Source organism: Cherax quadricarinatus, chromosome 44, assembly GCF_038502225.1.
Source record: "Cherax quadricarinatus isolate ZL_2023a chromosome 44, ASM3850222v1, whole genome shotgun sequence".
NCBI lineage: Eukaryota > Metazoa > Arthropoda > Malacostraca > Decapoda > Parastacidae > Cherax > Cherax quadricarinatus.
In genome coordinates this window covers 8,124,967-8,148,697 of record NC_091335.1, presented here as the reverse complement: position 1 = coordinate 8,148,697, position 23,731 = coordinate 8,124,967, and the positions used below count along the sequence as shown (strand labels likewise).

At 44.0% G+C, this 23,731-nt stretch overlaps 1 protein-coding gene across 4 annotated transcripts in view; it reads right to left on the bottom strand.

Annotated features, from left to right (window-relative positions):
* The window catches only part of LOC128697378 (afadin-like), a 349,288-nt gene that overhangs the window by 49,483 nt on the left and 276,074 nt on the right, over window positions 1-23,731 (bottom strand). The window lies entirely within an intron of this gene.

The following is a 23,731-nucleotide window of genomic DNA, read 5'->3' as shown; positions in this document are numbered from 1 at the left end:
ACCATCACCACTACTTGTTCTTGTTACAACCATCACCACTACTTGTTCTTGTTACAACCATCACAACTAGTGTTCTTGTTACAACCACCACAACTACTTGTTCTTGTTACAACCATCACCACTACTTGCTCTTGTTACAACCATCACAACTAGTGTTCTTGTTACAACCATCACAACTAGTGTTCTTGTTACAACCATCACAACTAGTGTTCTTGTTACAACCATCACCACTACTTGTTACAACCATCACCACTACTTGTTCTTGTTACAACCATCACAACTAGTGTTCTTGTTACAACCATCACAACTAGTGTTCTTGTTACAACCATCACAACTAGTGTTCTTGTTACAACCATCACAACTAGTGTTCTTGTTACAACCATCACCACTACTTGTTCTTGTTACAACCATCACAACTAGTGTTCTTGTTACAACCATCACAACTACTTGTTCTTGTTACAACCATCACCACTACTTGTTCTTGTTACAACCATCACAACTAGTGTTCTTATTACAACCATCACCACTACTTGTTCTTGTTACAACCATCACAACTAGTTTTCTTGTTACAACCATCACCACTATTGTTCTTGTTACAACCATCACAACTAGTGTTCTTGTTACAACCATCACAACTAGTGTTCTTGCTACAACCATCACAACTAGTGTTCTTGTTACAACCATCACAACTAGTGTTCTTGTTACAACCATCACCACTACTTGTTCTTGTTACAACCATCACCACTACTTGTTCTTGTTACAACCATCACAACTAGTGTTCTTGTTACAACCATCACCACTACTTGTTCTTGTTACAACCATCACCACTACTTGTTCTTGTTGCAACCATCACCACTACTTGTTCTTGTTACAACCATCACCACTACTTGTTCTTGTTACAACCATCACAACTACTTGTTCTTGTTACAACCATCACAACTAGTGTTCTTGTTACATCCATCACAACTAGTGTTCTTATTACAACCATCACCACTACTTGTTCTTGTTACAACCATCACAAATAGTGTTCTTGTTACAACCATCACAACTACTTGTTCTTGTTACAACCATCACCACTACTTGTTCTTGTTGCAACCATCACAACTAGTGTTCTTGTTACAACCATCACCACTACTTGTTCTTGTTACAACCATCACTAGTGTTCTTGTTACAACCATCACCACTACTTGTTCTTGTTACAACCATCACAACTAGTGTTCTTGTTACAACCATCACAACTAGTGTTCTTGTTACAACCATCACCACTACTTGTTCTTGTTACAATCACCACTACTTGTTCTTGTTGCAACCATCACCACTACTTGTTGTTACAACCATCACCACTACTTGTTCTTGTTACAACCATCACCACTTCTTGTTCTTGTTACAACCATCACAACTAGTGTTCTTGTTACAACCATCACCACTACTTGTTCTTGTTACAGCCATCACCACTACTTGTTCATGTTACAACCATCACCACTACTTTTTCTTGTTACAGCCATCACAACTAGTGTTCTTGTTACAACCATCACCACTACTTGCTCTTGTTACAACCATCACCACTACTTGCTCTTGTTACAACCATCACAACTACTTGTTCTTGTTACAACCATCACAACTAGTGTTCTTGTTACAACCATCACCACTACTTGTTCTTGTTACAATCATCACAACTAGTGTTCTTGTTACAACCATCACAACTAGTGTTCTTGTTACAACCATCACCACTACTTGCTCTTGTTACAACCATCACAACTAGTGTTCTTGTTACAACCATCACCACTACTTGTTCCTGTTACAACCATCACCACTACTTGTTCTTGTTACAGCCATCACCACTACTTCTTCTTGTTACAACCATCACCACTACTTGTTCTTGTTACAACCATCACAACTAGCGTTCTTGTTACAACCATCACCACTACTTGTTCTTGTTACAACCATCACCACTACTTGCTCTTGTTACAACCATCACAACTAGCGTTCTTGTTACAACCATCACCACTACTTGTTCTTGTTACAACCATCACCACTACTTGTTCTTGTTACAGCCATCACCACTACTTGTTCTTGTTACAACCATCACCACTACTTGCTCTTGTTACAACCATCACAACTAGTGTTCTTGTTACAACCATCACAACTAGTGTTCTTGTTACAACCATCACCACTACTTGCTCTTGTTACAACCATCACAACTAGTGTTCTTGTTACAACCATCACCACTACTTGCTCTTGTTACAACCATCACAACTAGTGTTCTTGTTACAACCATCACCACTACTTGCTCTTGTTACAACCATCACAACTAGTGTTCTTGTTACAACCATCACCACTACTTGTTCTTGTTACAACCATCACCACTACTTGTTCTTGTTACAGCCATCACTACTACTTGCTCCACCATTATCACCACCATCACACGTTACTCTTAAGTCCGGGCTACCGCCACAGCTGATGAGTGATGGTGATAAATCTTGCAACATCGCTCAACCACACCCTTTATCCTGGCACGTGCTAGGTAAAACACCTAACACACAGCTTCCCTTCATCCTGAATCTGCCAGCACAACACTGTGATGATGCTTTCCGGTATCTTCAACACGGCTGAGGATGCTGGCAGATCGATCACCTGCTACGGCTGGAAAATATTAGGACGTGTTTTCACGAGACACCTGCTGTCCCTGTTCACCTATCAGTAAAATAGGTACCTGGGTGTCAGCTGACTAGTGTGGGTTGCATCCTGGAGACAAAATTAACCTAATTTGCCAGAAATGTTCTGCATAATAAGGGGTTTTCTGTAGTATGTCATTACTACGTCATTACTATGTTACTGATGTCAGTATGTCATTACTATGTCATTGATGTCGGTATGTCATTACCATGTCATTGATGTCAGCTAGGCCTGTATACCTTGTATATGTACTTGTAGAAATGAAGATATAATTTATGTCAACAATTTCATGACTCACGAAATCGTAGTAACACGACTGCAGACAAACCAGAGTACGTGTGGGGTTTGAACCCATGGTGAGTGAGTTTTAGGGCTCACTTGTCATGAGTTCAATCCCCGCCCGTTCCCTGGTTTATTATGTCAACACTTGGATGACTAGAGAAAATTTCCAGGAATTTACCGTGTTCTCTGGTGACAGTGAAAATCTACTTATTTCTCCAGTGAGGGAATGTAGGAACCTTTACTCTATTTTCGAAGACCTATAATGTATTTTCTGTACTTCCATTCAACTCAAAAATTATTTCAGTATACATATTTGGACACCCTTCCCCTCCTCTCTCCCCAATACTTGTATCTATACATCATTTTACGTCTTTCTGGCCTCTGGCCTCAAAATCTACACAGTAACATTTCAATATTTACTCATGACAACTGAAGCCACTCGAAGTAGTAGTAGTAGTAATATTAATAATAGTAATAGTAGTTGTATATATGGGTAAGCTCTAAACTCGTATGGGTAATAAAGTGCTCGGGAATGGGAGATTTTTTGTTCAAGTGATATCATATGTGTGTGGGGGAGGGGATGTATGTGTGTGTGTATTTTGGAAGGAGTGATGGAGGCCAGGTCAAGCAATAATCAATAACGGTCCTTCTCAAATGTCAGGCTATCACCAGATGAAACTAGCCACTTGCCCAGCCCAGCCCACCCCACTAGTCTCTAACACACCACCTGTTGTTATACCCCCAACCCACCATCAACCCGACATCTACCACCCATCATCAACCCACCATCAACCCTACATCTACCACCCATCACCAACCCATCAACCCTACATCTACCACCCATCAACCCACCATTAACCCTACATCTACCACCCATCACCAACCCATCAACCCTACATCTACCACCCATCAACCCACCATCAACCCTACATCTACCACCCATCAACCCACCATTAACCCTACATCTACCACCCATCACCAACCCACCAACCCTACATCTACCACTCATCACCAACCCACCATCAACCCTACATCTACCACCCATCACCAACCCATCAACCCTACATCTACCAGCCATCACCAACCCACCATCAACCCTACATCTACCACCCATCACCAACCCATCAACCCTACATCTACCACCCATCACCAACCCATCAACCCTACATCTACCACCCATCAACCCACCATCAACCCTACACCTACCACCCATCACCAACCCATCATCAACCCTACATCTACCACCCATCAACCCACCATCAACCCTACATCTACCACCCATCAACCCACCATCAACCCTATATCTACCACCCATCATCAACCCACCATCAACCCTACATCTACCACCCATCACCAACCCACCATCAACCCTACATCTACCACCCATCAACCCTACATCTACCACCCATCAACCCACCATCAACCCTACATCTACCACCCATCACCAACCCACCATCAACCCTACATTTACCACCCATCACCAACCCACCATCAACCCTACATCTACCACCCATCACCAACCCACCATCAACCCTACATCTACCACCCATCACCAACCCACCATCAACCCTACATCTACCACCCATCACCAACCCACCATCAATCCTACATCTACCACCCATCAACCCTACATCTACCACACATCACCAACCCACCATCAACCCTATATCTACCACCCATCAACCCACCATCAACCCTACATCTACCACCCATCACCAACCCACCATCAACCCTACATCTACTACCCATCAACCCACCATCAACCCTATATCTACCACCCATCACCAACCCACCATCAATCCTACATCTACCACCCATCAACCCACCATCAACCCTACATCTACCACCCATCACCAACACATCATCAACCCTACATCTACCACCCATCAACCCTACATCTACCACCCATCAACCCTACATCTACCACCCATCAACCCTACATCTACCACCCATCAACCCTACATCTACCACCCATCACCAACCCACCATCAACCCTACATCTACCACCCATCACCAACCCACCATCAACCCTATATCTACCACCCATCAACCCTACATCTACCACCCATCAACCCACCATCAACCCTACATCTACCACCCATCACCAACCCACCATCAACCCTACATCTACCACCCATCACCAACCCACCATCAACCCTACATCTACCACCCATCACCAACCCACCATCAACCCTACATCTACCACCCATCAACCCACCATCAACCCTACATCTACCACCCATCACAAACCCACCATCAACCCTACATCTACCACCCATCAACCCTACATCTACCACCCATCAACCCTACATCTACCACCCATCACCAACCCACCATCAACCCTATATCAACCACCCATCACCAACCCACCATCAACCCTACATCTACCACCCATCAACCCACCATCAACCCTACATCTACCACCCATCACCAACCCACCATCAACCCTACATCTACCACCCATCAACCCACCATCAACCCTACATCTACCACCCATCACCAACCCACCATCAACCCTACATCTACCACCCATCAACCCACCATCAACCCTACATCTACCACCCATCACCAACCCTACATCTACCACCAATCAACCCTACATCTACCACCCATCATCAACCCACCATCAACCCTACATCTGCCACCCATCAGCCCACCACCAACCCTACATCTACCACCCATCACCAACCCACCATCAACCCTACATCTACCAGCCATCAACCCTACATCTACCACCCATCACCAACCCACCATCAACCCTACATCTACCACCCATCACCAACCCACCGTCAACCCTACATCTACCACCCATCAACCCTACATCTGCCACCCACCATCAACCCTACATCTACCACCCGTCAACCCACCATCAACCCTACATCTACCACTCATCACCAACCCACCATCAACCTTACATCTACCACCCAACAACCTTACATCTACCACCCATCACCAACCCACCATCAACCCTACATCTACCACCCATCAACCCTATATCTACCACCCATCACCAACCCATCAACCCTACATCTACCACCCATCACCAACCCACCATCACCCCTACGTCTACCACCCATCACCCCTACATCTACAACCCATCAACCCTACATCTACCACCCATCACCAACCCTACATCTACCACCCATCAACCCTACATCTACCACCCATCACCAACCCACCATCAACCCTACATCTACCACCCATCAACCCACCATCAACCCTACATCTACCACCCATCATCAACCCTACATCTACCACCCATCACCAACCCACCATCAACCTTACATCTACCACTCATCACCAACCCACCATCAGCCCTACATCTACCACCCATCAACCCACCATCAACCCTACATCTACCACCCATCACCAACCCACCATCAACCCTACATCTACCACCCATCAACCCTACATCTACCACCCATCAACCCTACATCTACCACCCATCACCACCCCTACATCTACCACCCATCAACCCTACATCTACCACCCATCACCAACCCATCAACCCTACATCTACCACCCATCAACCCACCATCAACCCTACATCTACCACCCATCACCAACCCACCATCAACCCGACATCTACCACCCATCAGCAACCCATCAACCCTACATCTACCACCCATCACCAACCCACCATCAACCCTACATCTACCACCCATCACCAACCCATCAACCCTACATCTACCACCCATCACCAACCCATCAACCCTACATCTACCACCCATCACCAACCCACCATCAACCCTACATCTACCACCCATCACCAACCCATCAACCCTACATCTACCACCCATCACCAACCCATCAACCCTACATCTACCACCCATCAACCCACCATCAACCCTACATCTACCACCCATCACCAACCCACCATTAACCCTACATCTACCACCCATCAACCCACCACCAACCCTACATCTACCACCCATCACCAACCCACCATCAACCCTACATCTACCACCCATCAACCCACCATCAACCCTACATCTACCACCCATCACCAACCCTACATCTACCACCCATCAACCCACCATCAACCCTATATCTACCACCCATCACCAACCCACCATCAACCCTACATCTACCACCCATCACCAACCCACCATCAACCCTACATCTACCACCCATCAACCCTACATCTACCACCCATCAACCCACCATCAACCCTACATCTACCACCCATCACCAACCCACTATCAACCCTACATCTACCACCCATCACCAACCCACCATCAACCCTACATCTACCACCCATCACCATCAACCATCAACCCTACATCTACCACCCATCAACCCTACATCTACCACCCATCAACCCTACATCTACCACCCATCAACCCTACATCTACCACCCATCACCAACCCACCATCAACCCTACATCTACCACCCATCAACCCAACATCAACCCTACATCTACCACCCATCACCATCCCACCATCAATCCTACATCTACCACCCATCAACCCTACATCTACCACCCATCACCAACCCACCATCAACCCTATATCTACCACCCATCAACCCACCATCAACCCTACATCTACCACCCATCACCAACCCACCATCAACCCTACATCTACTGCCCATCAACCTACCATCAACCCTATATCTACCACCCATCGCCAAACCACCATCAACCCTACATCTACCACCCATCAACCCTACATCTACCACCCATCACCAACACATCATCAACCCTACATCTACCACCCATCAACCCTACATCTACCACCCATCAACCCTACATATACCACCCATCACCAACCCACCATCAACCCTACATATACCACCCATCACCAACCCACCATCAACCCTACATCTACCACCCATCAACCCTACATCTACCACCCATCACCAACCCACCATCAACCCTACATCTACCACCCATCAACCCTACATCTACCACCCATCACCAACCCACCATCAACCCTACATCTACCACCCATCACCAACCCACCATCAACCCTACATCTACCACCCATCAACCCACCATCAACCCTACATCTACCACCCATCACAAACACATCATCAACCCTACATCTACCACCCATCAACCCTACATCTACCACCCATCAACCCTACATCTACCACCCATCAACCCTACATCTACCACCCATCACCAACCCACCATCAACCCTACATCTACCACCCATCACCAACCCACAATCAACCCTACATCTACCATCCATCAACCCTACATCTACCACCCATCAACCCTCCATCAACCCTACATCTACCACCCATCAACCCTACATCTACCACCCATCACCAACCCACCATCAACCCTACATCTACCACCCATCACCAACCCACCATCAACCCTACATCTACCACCCATCAACCCTACATCTACCACCCATCACCAACCCACCATCAACCCTACATCTACCACCCATCACCAACCCACCATCAACCCTACATCTACCACCCATCACCAACCCACCATCAACCCTATATCTACCACCCATCAACCCTACATCTACCACCCATCAACCCTACATCTACCACCCATCAACCCACCATGAACCCTACATCTACCACCCATCACCAACCCACCATCAACCCTACATCTACCACCCATCAACCCTACATCTACCACCCATCACCAACCCACCATCAACCCTACATCTACCACCCATCAACCCTACATCTACCACCCATCACCAACCCACCATCAACCCTACATCTACCACCCATCAACCCAACATCAACCCTACATCTACCACCCATCACCATCCCACCATCAATCCTACATCTACCACCCATCAACCCTACATCTACCACCCATCACCAACCCACCATCAACCCTATATCTACCACCCATCAACCCACCATCAACCCTACATCTACCACCCATCACCAACCCACCATCAACCCTACATCTACTGCCCATCAACCTACCATCAACCCTACATCTACCACCCATCGCCAAACCACCATCAACCCTACATCTACCACCCATCAACCCTACATCTACCACCCATCACCAACACATCATCAACCCTACATCTACCACCCATCAACCCTACATCTACCACCCATCAACCCTACATATACCACCCATCACCAACCCACCATCAACCCTACATATACCACCCATCACCAACCCACCATCAACCCTACATCTACCACCCATCAACCCTACATCTACCACCCATCACCAACCCACCATCAACCCTACATCTACCACCCATCAACCCTACATCTACCACCCATCACCAACCCACCATCAACCCTACATCTACCACCCATCACCAACCCACCATCAACCCTACATCTACCACCCATCAACCCACCATCAACCCTACATCTACCACCCATCACCAACACATCATCAACCCTACATCTACCATCCATCAACCCTACATCTACCACCCATCAACCCTACATCTACCACCCATCAACCCTACATCTACCACCCATCACCAACCCACCATCAACCCTACATCTACCACCCATCACCAACCCACAATCAACCCTACATCTACCATCCATCAACCCTACATCTACCACCCATCAACCCTCCATCAACCCTACATCTACCACCCATCAACCCTACATCTACCACACATCACCAACCCACCATCAACCCTACATCTACCACCCATCAACCCTACATCTACCACCCATCACCAACCCACCATCAACCCTACATCTACCACCCATCACCAACCCACCATCAACCCTACATCTACCACCCATCACCAACCCACCATCAACCCTACATCTACCACCCATCACCAACCCACCATCAACCCTATATCTACCACCCATCAACCCTACATCTACCACCCATCAACCCACCATCAACCCTACATCTACTACCCATCACCAACCCACCATCAACCCTACATCTACCACCCATCAACCCACCATCAACCCTACATCTACCACCCATCACCAACCCACCATCAACCCTACATCTACCACCCATCAACCCTACATCTACCACCCATCACCAACCCACCATCAACCCTACATCTACCACCCATCACCAACCCACCATCAACCCTACATCTACCACCCATCAACCCACCATCAACCCTACATCTACCACCCATCACCAACCCACCGTCAACCCTACATCTACCATCCATCAACCCTACATCTGCCACCCATCATCAACCCACCATCAACCCTACATCTACCACCCATGAACCCTACATCTACCACCCATCAACCCTACATCTACCACCCATCACCAACCCTACATCTACCACCAATCAACCCTACATCTACCACCCATCCCCAACCCACCATCAACCCTACATCTACCACCCATCAACCCACCACCAACCCTACATCTACCACCCATCACCAACCCACCATCTACCACCCATCAACCCTAGATCTACCACCCATCACCAACCCACCATCAACCCTACATCTACCACCCATGAACCCACCATCAACCCTACATCTACCACCCATCACCAACCCACCGTCAACCCTACATCTACCATCCATCAACCCTACATCTGCCACCCATCATCAACCCACCATCAACCCTACATCTACCACCCATCACCATCCCACCATCAATCCTACATCTACCACCCATCAACCCTATATCTACCACCCATCACCAACCCACCATCAACCCTATATCTACCACCCATCAACCCACCATCAACCCTACATCTACCACCCATCACCAACCCACCATCAACCCTACATCTACTACCCATCAACCTACCATCAACCCTACATCTACCACCCATCACCAAACCACCATCAACCCTACATCTACCACCCATCATCCCATCATCAACCCTACATCTACCACTCATCATCAACCCTACATCTACCACCCATCAACCCTACATCTACCACCCATCACCAACCCACCATCAACCCTACATCTACCACCCATCAACCCTACATCTACCAACCATCACCAACCCACCATCAACCCTACATCTACCACCCATCACCAACCCACCATAAACCCTACATCTACCACCCATCAACCCACCATCAACCCTACATCTACCACCCATCAACAGATCATCAACCCTACATCTACCACCCATCACCAACCCACCATCAACCCTACATCTACCACCCATCACCAACCCACCATCAACCCTACATCTACCACCCATCAACCCTACGTCTACCACCCATCAACCCTCCATCAACCCTACATCTACCACCCATCACCAACCCACCATCAACCCTACATCTACCACCCATCAACCCTACATCTATCACCCATCACCAACCCACCATTAACCCTACATCTACCACCCATCAACCCACCATCAACCCTACATCTACCACCCATCACCAACCCACCATCAACCCTACATCTACCACCCATCAACCCTACATCTACCACCCATCACCAACCCACCATCAACCCTACATCTACCACCCATCACCAACCCACCACCAACCCTACATCTACCACCCATCAACCCTACATCTACCACCCATCACCAACCCACCATCAACCCTACATCTACCACCCATCAACCCCCCATCAACCCTACATCTACCACCCATCAACCCTACATCTACCACCCATCATCCCTACATCTACCACCCATCAACCCACCATCAACCCTACATCTACCATCCATCACCAACCCTACATCTACCACCAATCAACCCTACATCTACCACCCATCACCAACCCACCATCAACCCTACATCTACCACCCATCAACCCACCACCAACCCTACATCTACCACCCATCACCAACCCACCATCTACCACCCATCAACCCTAGATCTACCACCCACCATCAACCCTACATCTACCACCCATGAACCCACCATCAACCCTACATCTACCACCCATCACCAACCCACCGTCAACCCTACATCTACCACCCATCAACCCTACATCTGCCACCCATCATCAACCCACCATCAACCCTACATCTACCACCCATCAACCCACCATCAACCCTACATCTACCACTCATCACCAACCCACCATCAACCCTACATCTACCACCCATCAACCCTACATCTACCACCCATCAACCCTACATCTACCACCCATCACCAACACACCATCAACCCTACATCTACCACCCATCACCAACACACCATCAACCCTACATCTACCACCCATCAACCCTACATCTACCACCCATCACCAACACACCATCAACCCTACATCTACCACCCATCACCAACACACCATCAACCCTACATCTACCACCCATCAACCCTATATCTACCACCCATCACCAACCCATCAACCCTACATCTACCACCCATCACCAACCCACCATCAACCCTACATCTACCACCCATCACCCCTACATCTACCACCCATCACCAACCCTACATCTACCACCCATCAACCCACCATCAACCCTACATCTACCACCCATCACCAACCCACCGTCAACCCTACATCTACCACCCATCAACCCACCATCAACCCAACATCTACCACCCATCATCAACCCTACATCTACCACCCATCAACCCTACATCTACCACCCATCACCAACCCACCATCAACCCTACATCTACCATTCATCACCAACCCACCATCAGCCCTACATCTACCACCCATCAACCCACCATCAACCCTACATCTACCACCCATCACCAACCCACCATCAACCCTACATCTACCACCCATCAACCCTACATCTACCACCCATCACCATCCCTACATCTACCACCCATCAACCCTACATCTACCACCCATCACCAACCCATCAACCCTACATCTACCACCCATCAACCCACCATCAACCCTACGTCTACCACCCATCACCAACCCACCATCAACCCGACATCTACCACCCATCAGCAACCCACCATCAACCCTACATCTACCACCCATCACTAACCCACCATCAACCCTACATCTACCACCCATCAACCCTACATCTACCACCCATCAACAACCCACCATCAACCCTACATCTACCACCCATCACCAACCCACCATCAACCCTACATCTACCACCCATCAACCCTACATCTACCACCCATCACCAACCCACCATCAACCCTACATCTACCACCCATCACCAACCCACCATCAACCCTACATCTACCACCCATCAACCCTACATCTACCACCCATCACCAACCCACCATCCACTATCAACCCACTATTCACCACCAACTTATCAGCTGTATTTTATCTTGTTGCCTTTAATGTGCAAATGTCACCTAATTGTTGATTAAACAAAAAACTATATTAAGTGTTATGAATTTAAATTTATTTTTTTGCACAGTGTTATATGAGGTGTGTGTTCTTTGTAAAGAGTCTTCTTCCTCGTGTTCATATAAGTTTATAATTAATGGTATTAAACATGCACTGTGATCACTGAAGAACATGCAGTAGGCCGCTGGTGGCCAAGTCCAAGCAGAGAGCATCCTGGGATAAGCCTATCCTACGAGGATTACCATCTGGCTACCTTAATTGATCTACGCTCTGCTTCCATGGCAACTCCAAGAGACTGTAAATAGATACTCAGCCATGAACAATACCCGAGAGCTGCTCACACTGTATATATTGTCAATAACTGAATATAAACACACACACACACACACACACACACACACACACACAAACACGGTTATGCAGGTGTCGGCATTAATGCCAAGCTTATAATGTAAGGTATTTGTATTGTGAATAAATGCTGACAATATATTTATGGAGTATTTAATCACAATACAAACACCTTACATTATAAGCTTCACATTAATGCAGAAACCTGCATGAGCGCGCGCGCGCGCACACACACACACACACACACACACACACACACACACACACACACACACACACACACACACACACACACACACACACACACGCGCGCACACACGCACACACGCACACACGCACACACACACACACACACACACACACACACCCTTCTTGTGATCAAATATGACTGAACCCCATTCCACAAGCGTTGTATGATCTGTACGCTTTCAGTTCTTCTCCGTGAGTGTAGTAATAATAATCCGGTTCTAAATCTGCACAATCTTACTCCTTACGAGAAGGAAAGGTTCGGCAAACGGTGAGGAAAAAACTCATGAAAAGCAGTGATGCAACAAGAACGGTAACAGATAACAGCAATTTCACCTAAAAGAACTGTAACAAACCGTTTACTGTCCTTTGTGAAATCACTTAATGGTTTCCTGAGTTTCCTGCATATAGATGCTCATTGGGATTGCTCGTTGTATTGGGTGCTGCTAGCACCAACAGCCTTACTGATGAGGCAGCATCAAGGAGGTCTGGTCCAAGACTGGGAACCATCAGCAGGTAGGTAAGACACAGGTACTCGTTAGAGTTTTACGTAGTTAAATTCGTAAAACATATGGTCCTACTGCGTATTAATTTTTCATATTTACATATACCTGGAGTCTACCTGGAGGTTATTCCGGAGATCAACGCCCCCACGGCCCGGTCCACGACCAGGCCTCCCGGTGGACCTGGGCCTGATCAACCAGGCTGTTACTGCTGGCCGCACACAGTCCAACGTACGAACCACAGCTCGGCTGATCCGGCACTGACTTTAGGTATCTGTCCAGCTCTCTCTAGAAGGCAGCCAGGGGTTTACTGGCAATTCCCCCTATGCTTGGTGGGAGGCTGTTGAACAGTCTTGGGCCCCGGACACTTATGGTGTTTTCTCGTAGTGTACCAATGGCGCCCCTACTTTTAACTAGGGGTATTTTGCATCGCCTGCCCAGTCTCTTACTTTCGTAGGGAGTGATTTGTGTGTGCAGATTCGGGACCATTCCTTCTAGGATTTTCCAAGTGTAGATTATGATATATCTCTCCCTCCTGCGTTCCAACGAGTACAAGTCAAGTGCTTCCAAGCGTTCCCAGTAGTTAAGGTGCTTGACAGAACTTATACGTGCAGTAAAGGTTCTCTGGACACTCTCTAGATCTGCAATTTCACCTGGTTTGAACGGAAATGTTAATGTACAGCAGTATTCCAGCCTAGAGAGAACAAGTGATTTGAAAAGGATCATCATTGGCTTGGCATCTCTCGTTTTGAACGTTCTCATTATCCATCCTATCATTTTCTTTGCACTTGTGATCGTGGCACTGTTGTGATCCTTGAAAGTGAGATCTTCAGACATTACTACTCCCAGGTCCCTTACATTATTCTTCCGCTCTATTGTATGGCCAGAGTTTGTAGTATACTCTGTTCTAGTTATTATCCCTTCCAGTTTTCCATAACGGAGTAGTTGGAATTTGTCCTCATTGAACATTATACTGTTTTCCGTTGCCCACTGGAAAACTTTGTTTATACCTTCTTGGAGGTTAACCGCGTCCTCAGCAGATGACAGCCTCATGCAGATCCTAGTATCATCCGCAAAGGATGATACGGTGCTGTGGTGTATATCTCTGTCTATGTCTGTTATGAGGATGAGGAACAGGATGGGAGCGAGTACTGTGCCTTGTGGAACAGAGCTCTTCACTATGGCAGCCTCCGATTTAACTCTGTTGACCACTACTCTTTGTGTTCGATTTGTTAGGAGGTTGAAGATCCATCTAATATGCTCTGGTAATTACCTGGTTAAGGGAATATTACGACGAGTCAACTGAGTGTCAGGTACATCCTCTTTACTAATCATTTGTAAAATAACTCATTCATTCACCTCATCTTAGCTCCTCTACATGTGTTACTTTAAGGTCTTTCTCATCATTCTCAAGATGCGTATATTACCACAAAGAGAATGGATACACAAGTCAGATTTTATTTTGTAACAGAGAAAGTTTGTCATGACTGCAAAATTTAAAACACACTGCCTTGAGCAATAATTCGTTAATATCTTAATGATTATAAGGTTCTTACTATTTATTTTGCAAGTATTTTTTCAAAGGATGATTTAAACAGTTACAAAAGATTGAGATTCCTAGAGTGTTAAGTGTGCTAGCTGATACCCTTATACGTGGACCCCCGCATAACGATCACCTCCGAATGCGACCAATTATGTAAGTGTATTTATGTAAGTGCGTTTGTACGTGTATGTTTGGGGGTCTGAAATGGACTAATCTACTTCACAATATTCCTTATGGGAGCAAATTCGGTCAGTATTGGCACCTGAACATACTTATGGAGTGAAAAAATATCGTTAACCGGGGGTCCACTATAATAAACTATACCGGTGTATCAGCATTGTTTTTGTAAGATTCACAGTATTCCAGTAAGGCCGATACACTGTTACACTCAGTCTTGCCTCTACATAATACTCATTAAATCTTTAGTCTACACAACAAGTGTTTTTTTTTTTTGCATTGTTTTAAATAGCACTGGATTCGTACTGATCATTTTAATGATGTATGTGTAATTTTATAATTATATATATATATATATATATATATATATATATATATATATATATATATATATATATAACGGGCTCAGAAACCAGACCTGCTCCCCCCAACAACTACAAACAATCACACTGGGATGGTCCAATAGTGGAAAATAAAGCCTCAACAATGCTTCAGAGTGTGTCAGGGAAGGATAGAGCCTGCCTCCTGGCAGTGAGAGCCCCTCATGCTGGGGACTTTCTGTTGGCTGTTCCCAACTCCAGCCTTGGCACACGCCTCGACCCACAGACCATCCGCATCGGTGTTGCCCTTCGACTTGTCGCCCCTATTCTCGCCGAACACAGGTGTATTTGTGGCAGTGAAGCAGCAGACCGATTCGGGTACCATGGTCTTGTATGCCGTAAATCCGAGGGAAAGATTGCAAAACATGAGGAGGTTAATAACATTATCAAGAGGAGCCTCACAACAGCTGGATGCCCAGCAGTAAGGGAGCCACCCCAACTATGCAGATCTGATGGCAGCCAGAAGCGTCCAGATGGTATCACCCTTCAAGCCTGGACAGATGGGAAGCAGGTGGTGTAGGACTATACATGTGCATCTACCTTGGCTGATACCTATCTCCAATACACCAGGGACGAAGGAGGGGCAGCTGCCAGCTTCAGGGAGTCCCAAAAGTCTAAAAAATATGGAGAACTTGCCCATCATTATATGTTTGTTCCCATAGGCTCAGAGACCCTTGGCTCATGGGGAAAGAGTTCATCTAAATTCCTTAAGGAGCTGGGAAAAAGACTCATCAGGGTAACTAGGGATCCCAGGGCAGCTAGTTTTCTGTTCCAGCGGCTCAGTGCGGCTGTTCAAAGGGGTAATGCCTGCTACATTTTGGGCACACGCCCCAGCTCTGAGGAGCTGGATGAGATTTTCGCCTTATAATCGGTGATACACACGTAACAATATGTACCTTATATGCCACCTTTATATCAACAATATATCTCTTAAATTTTCTGTACCATATTATGTAATAAAATATTCCTATTGGTAAAAAAAATATATACTAAAAGATGGGGTGGTAGGGGAAGTGGAATATTCAAACGGCTTCAGGAAGAAATCCAAATATTCTTCCTTGAAGCCTTTTTATCCACTTCTCCGAGGCTATGGGTCCCACAATTTACACCAGAGGTGGACCCCAATATATATATATATATATATATATATATATATATATATATATATATATATATATATATATATATATATATGTAGTGCCGAATATGTAAAACTGGTCAATTACCAAGAACTTATTTAAAATTAAGTCCATTCTAAAATTTTCTCTTATACGTTTAAAGATATATTTTTTTTCATTAATGTTGATGTAAAAATTTATAATTTTGCACCAAAAGGAACTTAGAAAACTTACCTAACCTTATTATAACAAGCGCAATTTATTTTAGCCTAACCCAACTAAATATATTTTAGATTTGTTTACAATAATTTAATACTAAACAAACGCAGTGAAATATATTTTTTTCGTTAGGCTCAGAATGATTTTGGCGAAATTACTGCATACACAAATTTTCACTTGTCCTATATGGCAAGATGAGCGTTGCTATTTAAGCCAAGATCGCAAGTTCTGCTCATTCGGCACGACATAATATATATATATAATATATATATATATAATATATATATATATATATATATATATATATATATATATATATATATATATATATATATATATATATATAAAACCTATGGTTGAAGGGTTAACTATTAATATACTTATTGCAATTTACTTTAAAACATTTAATAAACTTCAGCTTCAAACCCATGCAAAAAAAAAAAAATGACCTTTAAGGATCACTCGCAAAATGGCTGAGAATCTTGTATGTCAGTCACATAATTCAAAGCAGTTCAGGTATTTACCTTGATACTTTTTCCAACATTTTACAGCACGAGCGGTAACTGTTCAAGAGTGAATGAACATGTGACGAGCCACAATACTTGGCAAGATACTGCTAGGTAACGATAAGCAGGTGGAAAATTATATCAAGAAAATGCTAACAGATCAGGAGACAGATAAGGTTGCTACATCAGTAACACTCAAAGAGTACCCCCCCCCCCCACACACACACACACGGTGTAACAAGCATGCGTCTGTCTCACCACACCCACACAAAGCAAACTGCATTCAGGAACTTGAATAATAAATCCTTCTGAAGCTTATAATCGATATATATGTTAGGTCAATCATTAAGTACGACACCCCAGCATGAAGCCTATACATGGCCAAGCACGTGAAGAAACTGAAAAGAATCCAAAGATTTGAAACCTGGCTAGTACCAAAATGGAGAAGAATGCACTTTGGGGAGAGGTTGAAAGAACTAAACCTGACGACCTTACAGAGGACAGGGAAGGGCAAACGGGTGGAAGCTGAAGACAAAGATGAGCCGATGTAAGAAAGTATTTCTTAGTCTCAGGGTGGTTCAAATGTGGAATGACTTGAATGAGGCAGTGGTGGAGGCAAACCCTATACATAGCATCAAGAGTAGCTATGATATAGCCCAAGATGTCAGAAGTCAGTGATAGCCATCAAGGTGGTTTATTAGGCGGGGCCAGAATTATCAACCCCCCCCCCCACACACACACACATACACAAACAGATCAGCGAGTACAGGCTTTACAGAATTTTGCTAATGCAGCGGTTTTTAGTTATACCCATTCTTCCTTTATTCAGACTTTCTACAATAAACATTTACCACTCACTATAAGTACGAAAATATTTGAAGATAAGTAATGCGTGTACTGTTTATGCACTTTTTAAGCCTAGCTATATTACTCACTTAATATATGATAGTGGTAAACATGTTATCAGGCTTCCATATGCATTTGAAAATGAAAAAAGTCCGTTTCACTTTATAGCGATTTTTGCTTTTCAGCAGTAGCCTGAGCCTAACCTGCTGTATAAGCGGGGCCTCCTGTACATGCAGGGTAGAGTCGGGTTTGTATAAAAACAAACGTCTGACTACAAAAATATCTGATTATTAACTTTCCTCTTCTTTTACACATCACTGATAATTTCAAGCTTTATAAACGCTATTCTTAACCCAATAGTATACCAAGATGTAAGATGAAGGAGTTTGTATAAGATATGAAACAATGACGTTAATGTTAAAACATTAATATGAAATAATGCTTTGTTCAATACCTGAACAAAGCCTAATATCCTGAAGCCAATACGCCGCTAATTATAGTCAATATTTCATTTTTTCTCCGGCTAGGAATACAATACCAGCGGCAGACGTCGTCTGTGCTCTAATTACAGACATGTGACATCCAGGGTGGGTGGAACACTGAGATGAAACACCCGTCAACACGCCTCCGTAACTGAAGGCAAATACATTATTGACGAAAACAGCATAGAAGGAACAAACATCGAAGAGGCAACAAACATCGAAGAGGCAACAAACATTGAAGAGGCAACAAACATTGAAGAGGCAACAAACATCGAAGAGGCAACAAACATCGAAGAGGCAACAAACATTGAAGAGGCAACAAACATTGAAGAGGCAACAAACATCGAAGAGGCAACAAACATCGAAGAGGCAACAAACATCGAAGAGGCAACAAACATTGAAGAGGCAACAAACATTGAAGAGGCAACAAACATCGAAGAGGCAACAAACATTGAAGAGGCAACAAACATTGAAGAGGCAACAAACATTGAAGAGGCAACAAACATCGAAGAGGCAACAAACATCGAAGAGGCAACAAACATTGAAGAGGCAACAAACATTGAAGAGGCAACAAACATCGCGGGGGACATATAACAAGGTCTACCTGGAGGGTATTCCGGGGATCAGCGCCCCCGCAGCCCGGTCCACTACCAGGCTTCCCGGTAGATCAGGGCCTGATCAACCAGGCTGTTTCTGCTGGCCGCACGTAGTTCAACGTACGAACCACAGCCCGGCTGATCCGGCACTGACTTAAGTGTCTGTCCAGCTCCCTCTTGAAGGCAGCTAGGGGCCTATTGGTAATTCCCCTGATGCATGGTGGGAGGCTGTTGAACAGTCTTGGGCCCCGGACACTTATGGTGTTTTCTCTTAGTGTACCAATGGCGCCCCTACTTTTCACTGGGGGAATTTGCACCGCCTGCCTAGTCTTTTACTTTCGTAGGGAGTGATTTGTGTGTGCAAATTCGGGACCATTCCTTCTAGGATTTTCGAAGTATAGATTATACATATATATCTCGCCGACGTTCCAACGAGTACAAGTCAAGTGCTTCCAAACGTTCCCAGTGGTTGAGGTGATTGACAGAACTTATATGTGCAGTAAATGTTCTTTGTACACTCTCTAGATCTACAATTTCACCTGCTTTGTGAGGTGAGGACAAATATCGAAAAGGGGACAAATAAAATGGTACAAATATGGACGTAGTACGTGGGTAGTCTTGATATTCGAGGAGCATTTTGACCCTGTAAGTCACTCAGTATCAGTTAAAAAATACCAGTAAATTGTTAATGCCAAAAGTCTCTCCTAAAAATTTCCCGAGGTCCCTACAGGCACCTTGGTAATTATAAAAACCATGACAAAGGTGGAAAGGCCTAAGTTGCGGGCAACTAAATAGATTGGTGAAGTATGAGGCGTAATAATAATAATAATAATAATAACAATAATAATAATAATAATACTCCATCAAAAGATCACCGGAAGGTACAAAGTACTATTAACATAGCCCAAAAATATTTCACACCGGGGATTATTATAATATATATATATATATATATATATATATATATATATATATATATATATATATATATATATATATATATATATATATATATATATATATATATATATGTCGTGCCGAATAGGCAGAACTTGCGATCTTGGCTTAAGTAGCAACGCTCATCTTGCCATATAGGACAAGTGAAAATTTGTGTATGCAATAATTTCGCCAATATCATTCTGAACCTAACGAAAAAAATATATTTGATGGTGCTTGTTTAGTACTAAATTATTGTAAACGTATTTAAAATATATTTAGTTGGGTTAGCCTAAAATAAATTGCTCTTGTTATAATAAGGTTAGGTAAGTTTTCTAAGATTCTTTTGGTGCAAAATTAAAAATTTTTACATTAACATTAATGAAAAAAATATATCTTTAAACGTATAAGAGAAAATTTCAGAAAGGACTTAATTTTAAATGAGTTCTTGCTAATTAACCAGTTTTACATATTCGGCAGGACATATATATATATATATATATATATATATATATATATATATATATATATATATATATATATATATATTTCTAATATAATCGAATATTTCTCCTAGAAAAATATGAAGGAAAAATTATGACGATGGAAAATATCACACTGGGAAAAATATCAGAGAAAAAATATAGCAGTGGAGGGAGGGGGGAATACTATGAAGAAAAATATATAAGAGAAAACAATGCAGGATAATACCATGACGCAGAAAAAACAATGCAGGATAATACCATGACGCAGAAAAAACAATGCAGGATAATACCATGACGCAGAAAAAACAGTACAGGAAAATACCATAAGGAGGAAAAATACCATGACGAGGGAAAGTATATCTGAGATTATGACTGGAAGGTGAACAATTATTAGGTCTGTGATAATTAAACCTGAGGAGAAAAATATAATTAATATAAGTAATTATGGACGAAGAAATAAAAAATAAAAGATGCGAATTAGGACAAAAAAAAAATGTAAAATGAGAGAAAAACATAATGAGTTGGAATCAGTTTCTGATCAGCCAGACTGTGGTTGCCACGTTGGACTTGCGTGCTGCTAGCACCAACAGCCTCACTGATCAAGCCTTGCTCTGGGACTACAAAAGGACGATGACCAGGGGAAGCAACAGGTAGAACACACACCAAGACGCACGAGTAATACTTGGGTATTTTTACTGACGAACCGTTTCGTCTGCATAACTTAAAGTAAGATCAGTAAGGAAAGAAGACGCATGTTCCCAGAAGCAGGTCTCAGTCATGTGATGACCCGCAGCTGGAGATTGTAGTCATCCTACCGAGGCCTTCTGCTCGCTTACCCCTCCACTCTTAAAAATTATGGTTATGATTATAACTATTTCACTAATACATCGCCTAGCAGGCTTCAACTTGTAGGTGGTCTGATACACCTTTGACGAGTTTCGAGAATTGTTCTACTCCCAGAGCCAGGCCTTGGACCAGGCTTATCTGATGCTTGCCTGGTCAACCAGGCTGTATACCATTTTAACAGGCGAGTAACAGGCTGGAAAAAAACAGGTAAAAAATAAGATGAAATGCTGAAAGAGGCATATATGCAACATAGAACACGAAAAAGAAAATATTTACTTTGAGGGAGAAGTGTTGGCAACAAGAGGAATTAAGAGGATAGTGGCGGTGGTGGCTGGAGATCCCAATTCTAGCAACCAAAGTCAGCAAATGTTGACGCTAAATACGAAATAATCATCTCCCCATTACCCAACCATCGCACAGGTGACACCCTGCCAGTCTTACCAATATCTTCATACTTTGCCAATATTACGATCATTTTTATACCCTATCTTACGATTATCTCCGTACCTTGCCAATGTACTATTTTCATACCCAGCCAATGTACTATTATTTCCATACCCTGCAAGTGTACTACTATTCTCAGTGTATTATTATTTCTATACGCTGTCGGTGTACTAATATTTTCACACCCTGCTACACAGTCAGTTATGACACCTGCCAGTCTGCAAGCCTAACCCTGCCCAACTAGTTTAACTGTGTTCTCACACTTGAAACATTCCTACTAACTTCTTGATGTGTGTACATCTTCGTAAAAGTCCTACTAACTTCTTGATGTATGTACATCTTCGTAAAACAGTCCTGCTAACTTCTTGATGTATGTACATCTTCGTAAAACAGTCCTGCTAACTTCTTGATGTATGTACATCTTCGTAAAACAGTCCTGCTAACTTCTTAATGTATGTACATCTTCGTAAAACAGTCCTACTAACTTCTTGATGTATGTACATCTTCGTAAAACAGTCCTGCTAACTTCTTGATGTATGTACATCTTCGTAAAACAGTCCTGCTAACTTCTTAATGTATGTACATCTTCGTGAAACAGTCCTACTAACTTCTTAATGTATGTACATCTTCGTGAAACAGTCCTACTAACTTCTTGATGTATGTACATCTTCGTAAAACAGTCCTGCTAACTTGTTAATGTATGTACATCTTCGTGAAACAGTCCTGCTAACTTCTTGATGTATGTACATCTTCGTAAAACAGTCCTGCTAACTTCTTGATGTATGTACATCTTCGTAAAACAGTCCTGCTAACTTCTTAATGTATGTACATCTTCGTGAAACAGTCCTACTAACTTCTTGATGTATGTACATCTTCGTAAAACAGTCCTGCTAACTTGTTAATGTATGTACATCTTCGTGAAACAGTCCTGCTAACTTCTTGATGTA